The sequence below is a fragment of the Anabrus simplex genome, chromosome 7 (assembly GCF_040414725.1).
Source record: "Anabrus simplex isolate iqAnaSimp1 chromosome 7, ASM4041472v1, whole genome shotgun sequence".
Lineage (NCBI taxonomy): Eukaryota > Metazoa > Arthropoda > Insecta > Orthoptera > Tettigoniidae > Anabrus > Anabrus simplex.
In genome coordinates, this window is record NC_090271.1 from 32,884,273 (window position 1) to 32,900,696 (window position 16,424).

General features: G+C 39.2%; 1 protein-coding gene across 1 annotated transcript in view; it reads left to right on the forward strand.

The window, feature by feature from the left end:
- Positions 1 to 16,424, forward strand: part of LOC136877673 (dynein axonemal heavy chain 8) — a 353,345-nt gene that overhangs the window by 196,103 nt on the left and 140,818 nt on the right. The gene's annotated exons all lie outside the window — the stretch shown is intronic.

A 16,424-nucleotide genomic window follows, 5' to 3' on the forward strand; every position in this document is an offset into this window, starting at 1 on the left:
GATCAATAATTTAGAGATAAAAATAATTTTGCTGTAACATTTATTGTAGTGTTATTAATTGCTAAAGGATAATAAGGTGACTCGGAGCAGTTAGTTCATGACGACATAGAATGAATGACCTTGCATATGCACTGTACAAATCTACAGATAGGTCTTTTTTGGAGTTACATAAAAGAAATTAATACCAAAAATGAGACTTTGACTGCGTGAACAGAATTTTACCCTGTACAAAACCTGTTTTACTAACATGTAGAATATATCAAGTTATTAGGGTTTTAGTACTTCTATACCATTTGTAATGGAAGCTAAATTAGTATATAAATCAGCACTGTTATGAATAAAATACTGTATTTTTAATTGATCTAATTAAATATTGGATGACCCAGTTAGTAGACACACAATTATATTTGAGAATTGATGACAACAGTTCCCTAATTTGCGGCTATTTACAAAGTCACTTGTTCTCCTCACAACAGCGCATCAGCTCTGGTATGTATCTGGAAAGATGGTCCCTTTCTCTGTAATGTTGAATGACAGCTCACTTTCACTTCGCTCGCACGCTCAGTCTCTCCACTCAGCAGCTTCACACGTACAGGTTCGAACACATGATGCATGACAGCTACTCCTTGGCTCAACTCCAGAGAAGTCTGTTACTCATACAATCATTTCAGGTGGCCACTCCACACAGTGAACTACTCAGCACATATTATTTGACAAGACAATAACACACACACTGGGCGAGTTGGCCATGCGGTTAGAGGCTATGAGCTTGCATTCAGGAGATAGTAGGTTCGAATCCTACTGTTGGCAGCCCTGAAGATAGTTTTCTGTGGTTTCCCATTTTCACACCAGGTACCTTAATTAAGGCTATGGCTGCTTCCTTCCAACTCCTAGGCCTTTCCTATCCCATTGTCACCATGAGACCTATCAACTAGCCATAAAAAAGACAATAACACATAAGCATAACATTTTACCACTAAAACGGTGACCACTCTTTAACATACATTCATTGACAACAACGATGACAAGCACAGCTACTGCTCACTCACTCTGACGATAACTCTAACAACAGCCAACAAACCGAGTGAGTTGGCTGTGCAGTTAGAGTTGCATAGCTGTGAGCTTGCATTCGGGACATAGTGACCCAAGATGGTTTTCTGTGGTTTCCTTTTTTTCACATCAGGCCTTAACCCCTTAACTGAGCATTAATTTTTTACGTGTTGCATATATATATATTTATTCTTTTACCTCAGATAATTTTTCATCACTAACAAAACGTTCAAATATTGTCAATGGTTTGGGATTATCCCCAAAGTTAGCATGAATCCCATTATTGCTGTTAAAATCGAATCTGTTGTGCAGCCCTCCAAACATAACCCATTCAGTCTGAACGTCTTCAGTTTCTTCACATTTGTGTCTAACATTGTGGAATTCATCACTTGATTCGGAAAAATAATTGTCACTTTCATCGCAAAGCAAGATCATTCGCTCAACATCACTCGGAGGTTATAGCGCAGAAGCCATGTTGCTTCGACTGCTGACCACATGGAAAACATGTGCATGGCCACATGAATTCTATATGGAATATGATATTCCATGGAAATAAAATGTAGTACTTTGTTGCAAAATAAGGCCAATAGATGTCAGAAGTGTCTATAAATTTCTGACGATTATAAGCGGTTCACGCAACTTGCAAATACTTACCTTGACACTAGGAAGGGGTTAATTAAGGCCATGATTGCTACCTTCCCAATCTTTGCCCTTTCCCATCCTTGCATCACCGAAAACCTTAGATGTGTTAGTGTGAACCCCTGTGGGTGACTGCAGTAGAATAACACACACTGTATCCCCTGCCTATCGTAAGAGGCGACTAAAAGGGGCCCCAGGGGCTCTGAAATTTGGAGCATAGGTTGGTAACCATGGAGCCCTAAGCTGAGTCCAGGCATTGCTTCCTCTTACTTGTACCAGGCTCCTCACTTTCATCTAGCCTATCCGACCTCTGTTGGTCAACTCTTGTTCTTTTCTGACCCCAATGGTATTAGAGCATTCTAGGCCTACGGAGCTTTTCATTTTCATGCCCTTCATGGCCCTTGTCTTTCTTTGGTCAATACCTTCATTTTTCGAAGTGTTGGATACGTTCCATTTTTCTCTCTGATTAATGTGATAGAGAGGATGGTTGCCCAGTTGTACTTCTTCTTTAAACAATAATCACCACCACCGCTGTTAGTGTGACATTAAACCACTAACAAAAAAGAAACATCTACCAATACTGCTGTCCAACTCCACAACATAACAACAACAGCAACACGACACTACACTGATACTGGCTCCAGTGGAACATCCATTACACACACATACACATGTTCACGGAGAGCCCCCTTATATATCCTTGGTGATGGAGTACTAGAGACTGAGCGAGTTGGCCATGCGGTTAGGAGCGCGCAGTTGTGAGCTCGCATCTGGGAGATAGTGGGTTCAAACCCCACTGTCGGCAGCCCTGAAGATGGTTTTCCGTGGTTTCTCATTTTCACACCAGGCAAATGCTGGGGCTGTACCATAATTAAGGCCACGGCTTCCTTCCCATTCCTAGGCCTTTCCTGTCCCATCGTCACCATAGGACCTATCTGTGTTGGTGCGATGTAAACCAACTAGCAAAAAAAAAAAAAAAAAAGTGTACTAGAGTATTTGGGAAGCATCTGGGGTAGGAATATTCTTGCTTCACATTCCAGGAGGCTCACAAGGAAACCAGACGAAAGGTTAATACAAGGAAAGGCAGGCTGAGAGGTCTCTGGCCTAACCCACTCATCCCTTCCAGAAAATACTGAAGGGCTTACTGCCACTCAAGCATGTAACAGTATGAAATCTTGGTCATCTCTACGTAACCATACACCTTTCGTTAGCACATGTGAGGAAATGGCTAGTTTCCTGTTCAGAATCACTCAGTTTATAAAACTATCAGGTATGCAGTGATATTCTGATGACTTAATTGATCATACTACAGTGCACTCCCGATAATTCGCGGTAATTAATTCACGCACTTCCGTGAATTATCGAAAACTGCGAATTATCCGCAGTCATTTTTAAGCCTGGTAAAAACAAAACCATAAGTTCAAATAATGAAATGTATTTTATGAACAAGCAGAAAATAATTATAACACTTCACATTGTATTGTATGTATGCTGGGTATTCAGCCCAAAGGCTGGTTTGATCCTCCACAGCTCCACCAATAGCTGTCATAGATAGCCTAGTTATCACTGAAGAGGCATACTAGGGAAATGAGGAGTGAGGTAGTTTCCCGTTTCTTTCCTCACATTGTATTGTAACAAACACTAGAGAAAAATTACAAAATGCCATGTGGATTATGCCAACATTCATATCTAACAAAAAAATCGGTCATCACTTTTTGTTTCTTAGGTGATTGTTCATTTTTTCTAATTTTGGATCGTACATTTCTCAAGAAAACAATCTCTGAAAATGAAAATTCATCTCTATTTTCTATGTAAGAGATAAGTGTGTCTATAGAGACACTAGCTTGGCTGTGGGAAACTTTCGGAGTTTCCGTTGCATCACTCCCGCACTCGATATCATCTGAATCTCCATCGTCCTCATCAACATCAAATTCCATACAATATCCTCCTTACTTTCATGTCTGAAACCATAATTGTCCTTATCGACGTCTAACCACTCAATAATGTCACTTTCTTCTGCATCTTGGCATTTATCCAGGTTTTTCAGTAATGATATCATCGTAGCGAGACTACATTGCCCATTCGAAACATCATCATCACTGAAGCCAGCAAATGCTTGCTCTTCACCTAGAACAGATTTCCATGGTCGTGCGAGCGTAGTAGCGGTAATTTTGTCCCATGACTTATTGACCGCATGAAGAGCATCCAACAAACTGAAGTCCTTCCAAAATGTTGGAATATCGATGCCTTCCTCAACCAATTGCTGTAACAGAGATGACCTGTAGTTCTTCTTTAAAGCAGCAGCAACGCCTTGGTCTATAGTTTGGAGAATAGAAGTTACATTAGCGGGAAGGTATTTCAGGTAAATATCACCTTTCTTTAAGTTCACTTTTGTGTGGATGAGAAGGCGCATTGTCAATCAAGAGCACTGCTTTGATTGGCAGTGACTGCTTAATTAGGTAGGCCACCACTTGTTTCATAAAATGATTGTGAAACCTGTCCTTAAATATCTGTGTGTTCACCCACGCTGCCTTTTGATGGTACTACTGCAAAGGTACATTCTCTCGTTTAAAACAACAGGGTTTTCTGGATTTCCCTATCGCTAATAATTTTAATTTATGACCACCACTTGCGTTAGCACACGCCATGATGGTTATTCTTTCCTTGGATGTTTTGCGGCCTGGGGTTTGCTGTTCTTGTTGCATCACTAATGTTCGGGACGGTAAACATTTCCAATACAACCCTGTTTCGTCTGCATTGTAAAGTTGTCTAAGGTCATGCTGTTCTTTTTCAATGAATGGCTGAAATTCCTGTGCGAACTTTTCAGCAGTACCTGTGTCTGTGCTGAGACGCTCTCCGTGAATAGCAATTTCTCATATTCCGTAGCGTTTCTTAAACCATGTAGCCAGCCAGAAGATGCTTTAAAATTGCCTTCTAAGCCAAGAGCATCATGAAAGTGTTTTGCTTGCTCAGCACGCATTGGGCCAGACACAGGAATACCTTACGCTTGTTTCTGATTAAACCACTGTATCATGGCTTCATCTAGATTTGCATAGTCCGATGTTCTCATTGATTTCTGGGATGACGAACGATCACAATTAGCAGAAAATTTGATGATGATTTCCTTTTGCTTCTTCATGTCTTTCACTGTTCTTTCACTCACACCAAACTTGCAGGCTAACTTTGATGACGCCTCGCCTTTCTCCCGTCTTTCTATAATTTTCAGTTTTTCACTGACGGTTAACCTTTTATATTTCATTTTTCGGCCACTCATATTGAAAGCTCTTACTACTGACTTATTCAAAAGTTTGAAAAGACTTCTGTACTCCGTTCACACTTCTCAAGTACAGTAGCCTACAATACACTCGCTGCCCTTCACTTGACTTACAGTTCAGCAACCTTGGGCTGTGGGAAAAGGGAGGGTAAATTCCGAGTGCATTCCTATTTCATTGTCTCTGCTTCCAAGATTACGGTAATCTGTGCTGTGCCACGCGCAGCAACATGCTCGAATGTTTACAAGTTTGCAGCATTCTGGCAGCAGTGTGCATATAGGTCTACTGCTACATCGCAGAGAAACGAAGTCCAGTCTCCTCAAATATCAATGATTTCATCTCCACATATCGCATTAAAATTCTTTTAAACTAGGCAGAGATAATTTTACTCAACATGATGATTAGTGGGTGTAAGAATTAATACTTTATAAAAATAACTCTCCGATACCCGCGAATTAACCACAAAGCGAATTATCCGCACGCAAATTATCGGGAGTGCACTGTACCAAATTTCATTGCAATCAATGCCTCTGATACACCACATTCCATTTAAAACCACAGCAACAAATTACTATTTTTTTAAGTATATAAATCTTATTTATCTTATTTTATTTTATAGCAGAATAACTATGTTATAACCAAGATCACATACCAAGGAAAAAATTATGAACAATTTGCATAAAAATCAGTCTGCAGTGATATGAATCGAAGGCTATGAAAAAGAAGCATCAATCCAGAAAGGAGTGAGACAAAGCTGCAGTTTATCCCCTCCCCATTTCAGTTTTTATATAGAACAGGCAGTAAAGGAAATCAAAGAGGAATTTGGAAAATGAATCACAATCCAAGGAGAGGTGATCATAACTCTGTGATTTTTTAATGATATTATTACGAGGGTAATCCCAAAAATAAGGTCTCCTATTTTTTTATAAATACAGAACTCTGTTCATAAATAATAAATAATTTCATGTGGCTATTTCTAGCCGGGTGCAGCCTTTGTAAGGCAGACCCTCCGATGAGGGTGGGCGGCATCTGCCATGTGTATTGTGGTGGAGATTAGTGTTATGTGTGGTGTGTGAGTTGCAGGGATGTTGGGGACAGCACAAAGACCCAGCCCCCGGGCCACTAGAATTAACCAATGAAGGTTAAAATCCCCGACCCGGCCGGGAATCGAACCCGGGACCCTCTGAACCGAAGGCCAGTACGCTGACCATTCAGCCAACGAGTCGGACATTCTGTTTGTGTGGCTGTTGGTCACAATATTGTGAAGAGTGTTTCCCGCGCACGCATATAAACATGCGCACGCCGCACTAAGGCACTCAGTCTTGGCTTGGCAGCCGTTGTGAATGGAGCTCCCGTTGGATGTTAACGCCAAGTGCAAAGTGCGCACAGTTATTTCATGTTTTAATGCGAAAGGCACTGAACCAATTGAAATCCATTGCCAATTGACAGCAGTATATGGTGAGTCGTGCATGGATGTCAAAACTGTTCGTAAGTGGTGTAGAGAGTTTGCAGCCGGTCAGACTGAAATTCACGACTAACAAAAGAGTGGGAGACCGTCAATTTACGTTTGAGATAGTCGTGAAGGTTGAGCAAATCATGCGTGAAGATCGGCGGATCACCGCTGGGACCACAGTTAACACTGACAGGTACTGTGAGACCCTGAAAAATCTCAGACGGGCAATTCAGAACTGGAGAAAAGGAATTTTGAGCTAGAACATATATATTCTCCATGACAACGCTTGCCCGCATGTTGCCCGGCAAATCGTTGCTCTCCTGCAACAGTTTCAGTGGAACAACATCACCCACCCACCTTATAGTCCCAACTGGGTGCCCAGTGACTATCACTTGTTCCCTAAGTTGAAAGAACATTTGGCTGGAAAGCGATTGAGCACCGATGACGAGGTGAAAGATGATGTTCACAACTTCCTGAACAGCATGGCGGTGAACTGGTATGACATGGGCATGCAAAAACTGTCACAGTGTGTACAAAAATGCATCAACCGAAATGGTGATTATGTAGAAAAATAGCTAAATGTTCAATCTGTAAAATGATGTAAACCATTACGGAAATAAACAGGTCTATGTACTGTATTTGTAAAAAAAATAGGAGACCTTATTTTTGGGATTACCTTCGTATTTTATCTGAGTCTGCAGAAGATCTGGAGAAATTGCTGAATGGTGTGGACAGAGTCTTAAATGGATGGATGAATTGGAAGAAATTGAGTGGAGTACTGTGTGATAAGGAGGTCAGTTGCAGGATGAAAGGAAAGCTCCATAAATCTGTGGTGAAACCTGCGATGCTTTATAGTGCAGAAACTTGGCCGATCACAAAAGCCCAAGAGAGAAAGATGGAAGTGGCAGAAATGAGAATGTTAAGATGGATGAGTCGAGTTACGAGAAAAGATAGAGTAAGAAATGATTACATCAGAGGATCAGTGAAAGTGGGACCCATAGGAAAGAAGGTTCAAGAAAGTAGGTTATGATGGTATGGACATATGCAGAGGAGAGGACTACGTGGGGAAAAGAATTGGAAACTGGAAATTGAAGGGCCAAGGAAGAGAGGAAGACCAAAGAGAAAAGGGTTGGAAGAGGGAAGAAGCATTGGATAGATATTTGTGGACAAGAAGAATCTACAAAAGCAATGCTGACCCTACTTGATGTGGGAAAAGACTGAGATAAAGAAGAAGAAGAGTATGGACAGAGTCTTGGGGAATGAGTACAAAAATGAAAATAAATACAGTGGAACCTTGGATTGCGAGCATAATTCGTTCTAGCAACATGCTTTTATAATCCAAAGCACTCGTATATCAAAGCAAGTTTTCCCATAAGAAACAATTGAAACACGGATAATTCGTCCACAACACAAACAAATTTATTCCCCTACCACTTCTAAAGTAAAATATAACATAAAACAAATTAAAGTGCACTTTTCCTTACAATAGAATCATTGTTGGTGTGAGGGATACGAGAGATGACATGAGAAGAGTTACTATATAGCACGAATTTCACTAACGGAATCACTGCTATCTGTTGGCTCACTGAAATTGTTTTCTTTTTGTGCAACTTTAACGAGAAACCTGTCCAATGACTGTTGCTTTTGCCTCTTTTTGAGGATTTCACGAAAATGTGACATTGCATTGTCATTGAACTTTTTCATCGCTCGCACTGCTACAGCCTTATTCGGGTGGTGTTTTTCTACAAAATTTTGCACCGTTTTCCACATTTTGTACTTCTCCTGAATTTCAGTTGAAGTGGGAGATTCCAATGACTTTTCCTGCTCCTCTTCCCCGGATGAGATCTAAATAACCTCCTCCTGTTGTTCACGATGCAAGTCCATCAGTTCGTTGGTGGTCGGTTCCTGGCTATGTTCTTCCACCAGCTCTTGAATGTCCACGTCATTCACCTCCAGTCCCATAATCTTCCCTAAGGACACAATTTCATCGACAATCGGTGGCTCATTATCACCAACAATCCCCTCAAAGTCACCTCCAAGAACACAGTAAGGCCACGGCTTTCTCCAAGTGGAAGTGAGAGTTCTCTTGGTGACTCTATCCCATGCTTTATCGATGATATTCAGGCAGTTCGCGATGGGGAAATGATTTCTCCCAAACTCTCGGAGGGTAAGGTTTGTTTCATCTGTCACTTCGAAGCATCGCTGAAATAGTGCTTTAGTGTATACCTTCTTAAAGTTCGAAATGACTTGCTTATCCATAGGCTGGAGTAGTGGAGTAGTGTTGGGAGGAAGGAACTTAACCTTAATGAACTTGAATTGCTCCAGTATGTTGTCCTCAAGGCTTCAAGGCCTGGAGGATGAGCAGGAGCATTGTCCACAACCAGCAAGACTTTGAGCGGCAAATTATTTTGTGAACGGTATTTCTTCACTACAGGAACAAAGACATCGTTCATCCATTCAACAAACGAACAAGGGAAGGGAAAACGTAGGCACACGTGACGTTCGTATTGCGGAACCTCACTCGCTTATCAAGTTACAATTCATTTAAAATGTTTGCTCATCTTGCAAAACACTCATAGACCAAGTTACTCGCATTCCGAGGTTTCACTGTAAATCCAAAACAAAAGTAATGGAGTGCAGTCTCAGGTGAACTAAGGTTGAAAGAAGAATCAAACATAATCCAGCTTAACTACTTAATTGAAGGTTAGTACATGTTCTGTTCCTAGCTATAAAAAAGGTGGGATTCTTCTTTCAACCTTAGTTGAGTTAATGCCAATACGAGATCAAAACAATTATATTTATAGGTTGGAAGTCAGGTGATGCAGGAAATACTAAATTACGAAATGAAGTCTTAAAGGAAGTAGATGAATATTGTTACTTGGGTAGTAAAGTAACTAATGATGGTAGATGTAAGGAGGACATAAAATGAAGACTAGTACAAGCAAGGAAGGGCTTTCTTAAGAAAAGAAAGTTTCTCACCTTGAACACTGATATAGGAATTAGAAAGATGTTTTTGAAGACTTTCATCTGGAGCATTGCATTAAGCCATATTGTTCCTCTTGTAACTCTCCTTCAATCTTTCTTCTCATTCTTCTTTCTAATATCCTTTCCAGTATTTTAACCACCTGCAATACAAATGTGATTCCTCTATAGTTACCACAAACCTTCTCGTCCCCTTTTTTCCAGTCTTCTGGTACACATTTGTGTTTCCACATACACTTTAGTAGTCAGTACAAACATTGCATACCAACAGGTTCAGCAGCCTTTATCATTTCCACACTGAATTCATCCATCCCTGTTGCTTTTCCCATCTTCATCTTGTGTACCTCTAACTCCAACTCCAGCATTGTTATAATCATCCTCTGTTGTTGAGTTCTCACACTGTATTCCTTCTATCACCCCTGTACTGTGAAAATTGGAAGTAAGAGTCCGTTCAAAAATACAGCAAGCAGGCAGTTGGATAACGTATTGTTTAGTAAGCATGCTAGCTTCTGACAAGGGATAACTTGAACTTGAGTGACAGCCTCTCTCCAGGCCATGTCATAGGCTGATGTAAGGTCGACAAAAGCTGCAGCAGTTTTCAGTCTTTTCTGGAATCCTGCTTCAATCTCTGTTGTCAGTGTGATCACAACAACTGCGATTCCTTCTGAAACCCCCTTGTTCAACTGGGATGACTCTTTATACTGCTTCCTGGATACGGTTAAGTATCATCCTTTCGAGCATCTTGTAGATTACGCTAAGGAGTGAAATTGGTCGATAATATGACACATCAGTTCCTTCCTTTCCTTGTTTCAAAACTGCAATTACTTTGACTTGTTTTAATAACTTAGGTAATCTACCAGTTCGTAGAATTTCATTGAAGATTCATCACACGTAAATTCATTCTTGCTGACACAGAAATAATAAAATGTTTGCAAAAAGTCTTAATTTATGCAACAGGAAATCCCCTTCCAGAACTGTGCATGTACATACATGCCATTTCACAAATTTTGACAACAAAAAATTAAAATTTTAAAATTCATATATAAATGATAATTTTGATAAAACACGTAATGCCTATTGCTCACGGTAAAATGTTTCGTAAAATTTGTTGTACAATTAATTTTATAAAAATTTGGTGAAAACAAGTTGTGTTGCTCACGGTAAAATTATTTTATAAAATCTGTGGAAGCATCAGGATGGCCATCTATGAACTCATTTCAGAACTAAGATGTGTATGTGCTGCCATGTATCGATAAACTTTTAAACCAAGATTCAGCTGTTCAACTTACAGTGTGTTTAAGAGTATGGCTCCAACAAATAAAGCAAAATTTGCTGCTTTAGCTGCAATTATATGTTGTACAATTGTAAAAAGGAAGAAAAGAAATGCCAGGAAATGCTGGACTCTGGATTGGATCAAAATAAGAGAAGAAGGTAGAGGATTGCTGTCCTTGGTCAGAAATTAGTTGAGGTTAGAAGACCAGCATTCACATAGGAATTCAGCGATTGTTTTTTCTGCCTCTGTTCTCTCATTTTTGTTGTGGTAAAGTGGCGTTTTAACTTTGTGCAAACAAGGATATTTCTGGTATTCGTCAGTAAAACACTAACACCTTCCTTAGTCCACCCAGATCCTGCCATTTTAGAAAGAAGTGTTTGTTTACAATCGAGCTTCACGATCTTCTCACGACGTAGCGCCAGTATCATCGTGATGTCAGCTTCGCTGATTAGTTCGTTTCGTAAAATTAATTTTATGGAATAGAACATGTCCTATTTTATGAAAAGTTTTATCAAAGGTTTTATAAAACTTGAATTTGACTGTGAGCAACAGAAATTTTATAAAATTAAATTATTGTGCAATAAATTTGACAGAAAATTTTACCATGAACAACAGGCATAAGAGTTTCTAAAACAGAATTTAAAATGATCTGGATAGATCCAGGTTTACGAGATCAAAACAATTCTTCCAAGTCCAAAGGTCCAAACTGAACAAAATCTTACACAACAACAACAAAAAAAACCTTTTTAAAACATTAAATTAAGAAAATTCAATCAATTCCCACTGCTGTCTTTATAATGCCACAGTTTTTGAGGTACATGCTGAAAAACAACCCCGCAGGGGTATGACTATGACAAAGAGATTAGAGTAGATATAGGATGCAGTAGTTACATAGAAATGAAGAGGTTAGCATAGGATAGGGCGACATGGAGCACTGCATCAAACCAGTCTATGGACTGATTATCCAAGAAACAATAATCAATCCTACCAAGTTTTATTGCAATCGGTGTGCTCCAATGCAAACAATTCCCTTGCCAGTAGCAAAGAAAAGTACGCATACTCCAACTTTTTCCCTTCAGATGGGATTAGTGTTTCTCGTGAGCCTATTCCTCCTTCCTCAGTCCCTAAGATCATCTTCTGTCAAATTCCTTCATCACATTTCACTTACTTTCATTTCAACATAACCCTGATCCTGCTTCAAAATGTGTCCATACCACTACAACTGTCTTTCCTACTATTCTATCACTTTTGAACACCCTTGGATTTTCTCATTCCGTATCCAGTCCATTCTCAGAACCCCACACATCCCCCTTAGCATCTTCATCTCAGCAATGTCCAGTTTCTTGATTGCCTATGTCTCTGCCCTGTACACCATTGTAGGTGTAATCAACATTTTATATTATATTCCTCCAAATGTAGTTATCAGTTGTTCACCACTGAGCACACCCATACCAGTTCCAGGCTACCTGGGAGCTATTTCTGCACTTAGATCTCCACCTTTGGTACTCGATAGTACTCAATTTTCTACCTGCTAAATTATACCCCTTGTCTTCAAGAACCATTCTCCAGTTTCCCAGTTCCTCATCCACCTCTGTTTACTTCAAACCGCACAGGATGATATCATCTGCGAACATTGTGCATCAGATAATGAGTCCCTGATTTCTTCAGATATGATATCTATTATCAGTTAAAAGGATGTATGGACTTAGTAATGACCCCTGGTGTACACTCACTCGCACTGGTATACATACTATAATACCAACACATGTCCTTACTTGTGCCACAGCCCTGTAATAGGTGTCTTACATCAGGTGGACATGCTTTTCAGTACTTCTGTCCCTCTTATACACCTCCAAGCTTCCTGCCAGGGCAACTTCTTGTATGGATTTCTAGATCAGCAAATTATTATTATTATTATTATTATTATTATTATTATTATTATTGTTATTATTCTTTCTTTCTTTCTTGCGAACCGGCCAAACTTAGGACCACGCCAATACCACTTCACTTCCTTCTAATCATCCCTTCTTCCTTCTTCTTTCTCCACAGTGCCTTCATTCTTTCAGAATGTTGCGCTCTTCTCTCTTCAGTCCATCTTCCCCCTCTGCGCTCTTTCTTTTCTTCAACCAGAACTTTTATGTTGGTAAGTCTTTTCCTGAATTGGTCTCTATCACGACATTCTTCATCTGCAATTCCTAACCTTTTGAGTTCTTCCTTCATCTGCTTGGCATATCCCCCCTGGCTCTTCAAGTAGTATATTTTATTAAAAATTTGTTTATTTAACCTTGTTAGATCCATTCTGTCCATGTGTCCATAGAATCGCAGCCGTCTTTTCCTTATTGTTGTTTCCAGGTCTTCTGTTCTTTTGTATATCTCCTTCTTTGAGCGTAATCTGTAGTTTCCCTCTACCACCCTTGGGCCGTAAATTCTCCTCAATATTCTCCTTTCAATCTTTACTAGTTTTTCCAGGTTCGTTAGTGTTGCTGTTTCCACCCCATACAGAATCACTGGTTTTACCACAGCATCATAATGTCTTAGTTTCGCATTGATGGAAAGATTCTTTTTGTTGTAAATGGCTTTGGTGGCAATGTTTAGCCTTTCCAACTTAAGTCTTCTATTTTCCATGGCCTCTTTATCCATCCCATTGCTGCTGATAATTTCTCCCAGGTATTTAAACTGCTTTATGACTTTCACTTCGCCATATTTCGTCTTCATTGTTCTCTTCACATAATTCCTGTCCATGCTCATCATGTCTGTTTTCGTGAAGGAGATTTTTAAACCTGTTTTCTCAGCTATCTCCTGTAGTTCATTTATCTGTGTTATTGCTTCCTGGTCTGTCTCAGCGAAGAGTGCCAAATCATCAGCAAAAGCCAAACACTTGGGTTTGACAGGTTTATTTTTACTGCCTATTATAGCACCTGAGTTATTATGTTTCCACAGTGTTTTCATGACCTTATCTAGAACTACGTTGAAGAGTGTTGGGGATAAGCTGTCACCCTGTCTCAGACCTGTTTTTATCTGGAAGGGTTTGCTGATCTCTCCTCGAAATTTCACTTTGGATATGGTGTTTGTTAGTGTTAACCTAAGTAAGTTGAGTGTTTTTTGATCGATGCCATATTCTCTCAAAATTTCCATCAATGTGTCTCTATCTATTGAATCGTATGCTTATTGTTGTTGTTGTTGTTGTTGTTGTTGCTGTTGCTGTTGTTGTTGTTGTTGGGGCAATGAAGACTACGTTAAATAACTGTTTTACACATTTCTGGAAGTCTTTTTTGAAGCCTAGAATTGCTGCATTCTTTCCTTGGTGGCCTTTCCATCATCCAACCACTGTTCTGCTTTTCTTCATGGAAGCTCTTGAAATTGTTGATTTGTAATTGTTAGTGTGCTTGATTTGAGATATTCACCAAATTTTTTTGAGGTTTTTTTCTTTGGAAGGGGAATGGAAGTAGAGGTTAGCCAATCTTGAGGTAATTCTCCGGAGTTATAAATGTTATTAAAAGGGTCCTCTATCTTATTAATTTGTTCTTCAGCTGGAATTTCATCTGAGCCTAAAGCTTTCCTATCTTTTAATTGGCTTATCACATTAATTACTTCCGATTTCAAAATGTTTGGTCTATTAGAGCATTCATGATTTTCATTTAACGTTGGTCGATTATGATAGAAGAGTTCTTCTATATATTCTTCCCATATCTTCATTTTCAAGATGATTTATAATAGGTTTCCTTGAATTATCTTCTAGAACAAGAGGCACCTTTCTTCTGAAAGTTCCAGTTACTTCTTTTACAATTTTGTGCATATTGAAGATATTGTGTTTTTCTTCCAAATTCTCAATGTTTCTGCATTTTTCAATCACCCAATTTTGTTTTGCTTTTCTAATTTGACCATGTATTTGACGTATTGAGCCTTATTGTTCTTAGCTTTTCTGTGTTCTTCCATTAAGTCCAAGATATCATCCGTCATCCACTTCTTCTTTTTAGTTCTTTTATCAGATACTAGGTATTCCTTGTTTACTTTCTGTATAGCTTCTTTAACTTCCTCCCACTGGTTTTCCACCTGTTGACTATTCACTGATTTTTGTCTTAGCTCTTCATTAATTACTTTTGCAACTTCTTGTTTTATTTCACTGTTTACCAATTTTCTTTGGTCAATTTGGTTGGAATGTTTTGTTTTCTGTAGACCTTTCAATTCCGGTTGTGCATCAGCAACTAGTGGATTATGATCAGATCCTATATCTGCTCCTGGGTATGTAATCTTTTAATGAAGTTTCTGAACCTCTTATTTATGAGGATGTAATCAATTTGGTTCCTTATAGGAACATCATGTTCACTGTCACCAGGTGAAACCCAAGTGTATAATCGACGATCAGGAAGTTGATACCATTTGTTTGCAATAACCATTTCATGTTCTTGACAAAATTCGTATAATCTATCCCCATGTTCAGTGGATTCTCTAAGTCCTCAATTTCCTACCAAATTTCCTCGTCAGCCCTTGCCAATCTTATTATTATGGTTATGCTATCATTTTTTGGTGATTCCAGAACATTTTGCAAGCTTTCTTAGAATCTTTCCACCTCGGTGTCATACTTTTTATCTGCTGTTGGAGCATATACTTGTATTATATTGATCTTGAAGGGTTGTCCATGTAGTTGTAAAAGCATGAGTCTGTGTGATATTGGGACAAAATTGGTGACATATTTCACGAATTCTGATTTTACAAATATTGCTACACCATTTCTGTGACTTTTATCAGTTTCAGGACTGCCAGAATAGTATAGATTTCCATCTTCTCTTCGACAGGTACCTTTACATAGCCACCTTAGTTCACTTATCCCAAGGATAGAAATTTTTAACCTTGTCATTTCTTTAAGCATGTTATCAAGTTTGCCAGCCATGAACAAACTTCTTACATTCCATGTTGCTAATCTTGCTAATCTTTGAACCAGGAGATTCTTCACACCCTCTGCCCTAAAGAGCTGCCTGGGACTATGGGCCATTATTTCATTAACTCTCTCCATAATGATATCCAGGGGAAAAATATACCAGAGTGGTTTCCCATTGCCTTCTCTGGTTGCTATTCAGCCGCTCCTAACCTGGGGAACAGACGCTGTTGGTAGTCGCTCCAATATGGGATACAGCTGCTACCAAATGGGATACAGTGGCATTTACTCCACTGAGGTACCAGTGGAGCTCATCCACCCTAAGATGTTGGCCCCTTCAGGGTTATTTCCCGCCACCCAACACTCGACGTTGAGACGCTGGCTGTACGGTCTACTCCATTACCATAGTAGGATGACCTGGCCAGACAGGCAATTACTGAACTAGAAATAGTAAAATTAAAAGTGAATAATAGAACCAGAATAAGTAATTCAAACAAGAAAAATATAAACCTGACTCAGCTTCACAAGGAACCTGTTGAAATATAAACAATTTGTAACAAAGTAACATCAACACTGCAACAAAGTGTGTCATTCCTGAATTACAACAACAGAAATGCATAGTGTCATAGAATTACTGTCGCATTTTTCACAGATAACTCAATGTTGCACACATGTTTTAGGCATATACCCCACGTGACAGCAGTTTTTTTTTTTTTTGCTTCCACATAGGTAAAAAAATGCTTTGGCATTTGAGGATTTGACTCCTCCTTGTATTTTGATAGAAAATCAAACATTTCTTTAGTAAGTGTAGATATTTTTGCCCTATTCTTCAAGTTTTCCTCCATCAGGCTCATAGCTAATTTCTCTGGTAAAATTCCT